The following is a 1,626-nucleotide window of genomic DNA, read 5'->3' as shown; positions in this document are numbered from 1 at the left end:
CACTTATAGTTCTTCTGAAAAGTGTACCTACTCAAAGGGTAAGATAGCATTGGCAGATTAGGGATAAAAATTGCCTTCCATCTCCCCTTAAGTGTTTCTTCCCTTATCGAGCGCAGTGAAGGCAACATTGTCGTGGTGTTCCGTCAGTACGGCGGATTACGTAGTGGGCCTGATGTGCGCCATGAAGCGCAGTCAACTGTCTGTTCTGGTGATGAGGTACAATCCTCATCTAGCGATCTCAGAAGCGTTTCCGTGCTTCGCGTGTTAGACGGGATAAGATTCATCTGGCGTTACATCTCGGCCACCCACTTCGGCAACAGCAATCTCGGACATGTCAAAACCGTACTTCTAGTCTCCAGATATCTCTATATTCGAATTAAGTAAGTGAGCAACAATTATCTGGAGGTGGCTGTTTCCAAACAGTATTAATCAGGTGATTGGTATGCCGGCTTATAACAGCGATACATCGATCGTGCATTACGGAACACTGAGCTGGGAGACACAAGACTGAAAGCGATCTAGCGGCAGCTCTCATTAACACAAGCTTACACGCCCCCCCCCCCCCCCCCCCAGTCTCTCTCTCTCTCTCTCTCTCTCTCTCGTCCTTGCCGTTTTTTTCTCTTTCTCATGGGACATTTTCCTTTTGAAAGTTGCCTTATGTACGGCGTTCTACAAGGAGAAATCGAAAAGTTCCCGATTGAAGGCCGTACAGCCCAGAATCTTTACTAGAGGCATTTGAAAAGTCCGTCCAAAGTCCGAGAGATGGCACCACCGGCGCGTATCGATGTCATGTGTAGCATCTTTGGAAAGAACGTCTACCAAGTTTCAGTCATATTGGTCTATTTCTTTTTGTTTGGCATTCCTCTGAATCAAGGAAGCCGAGTGATTGTCAAAAAATGGACGAAAAAGAATTTCGTTGGTGCTTAAACATTACTTTATCAAAGGCAAAACGCGTCAGGAGACTAAAGGGAAGTTTGATAACCTTTACGGTGACTCTGCACCTTCGATTAAAACAGTTTAAAAGTGAAACTTCCTGGCAGATTAAAACTGTGTGCCGGGACGACACTCGAACTCGGGACCTTTGCCTTTCGCTGGCAAGGTTCGCAGGAGAGCTTCGGTGAAGTTTGGAAGGTAGGAGACGAGATTCTGGCAGAAGTAAGGCTGTGAGGAGAGGGTGTGAGTCGTGCTTGGGTAGCTCAGTTGGTAGAGCACTTGCCCGCGAAAGGCAAAGGTCCCGAGTTCGAGTCTCGGCCCGGCACACAGTTTTAATCTACCAGGAAGTTTCATATCAGCGCACACTCCGCTGCAGAGTGAAAATCTCACTACAGTTTACAAGTGGTTTCAAAATTTTCGGAGTGGCCATATGGGCACAAGTGACACTGAACGTTCTGGACGCCCTGTGGAGGTTACGACTCCAGAAATCACTGATAAAGTCCATGATATGGTGATGGATGACAGAAGAGTTAAGGTGTGTGAGATTGCTAGTGCTGTGGGCATCTCGAAAGAACGGGTACATAATATTTTGCATAAACATTTGGACATGAGAGAGGTATCTGCAAAATGGGTTCCCCGATTGCTCACGCTTGACCAAAAACGCCACCGCGGAATTGTTGCAAGGATGGTTTG

General features: G+C 47.0%; 1 non-coding gene across 1 annotated transcript; it reads left to right on the top strand.

Moving 5' to 3' along the window:
- Window positions 1-1,184: 1,184 nt before the first annotated feature.
- On the top strand, window positions 1,185-1,259 carry Trnas-cga (transfer RNA serine (anticodon CGA)). Its single transcript has one exon. It is a non-coding gene; the product is annotated as a tRNA-Ser (tRNA).
- Window positions 1,260-1,626: the final 367 nt, after the last annotated feature.

Source organism: Schistocerca serialis, chromosome 12 (genome assembly GCF_023864345.2).
Source record: "Schistocerca serialis cubense isolate TAMUIC-IGC-003099 chromosome 12, iqSchSeri2.2, whole genome shotgun sequence".
Lineage (NCBI taxonomy): Eukaryota > Metazoa > Arthropoda > Insecta > Orthoptera > Acrididae > Schistocerca > Schistocerca serialis.
The sequence above is the reverse complement of the archived record's forward strand: the minus strand, read 5'-3'. Positions and strand labels throughout refer to the sequence as shown.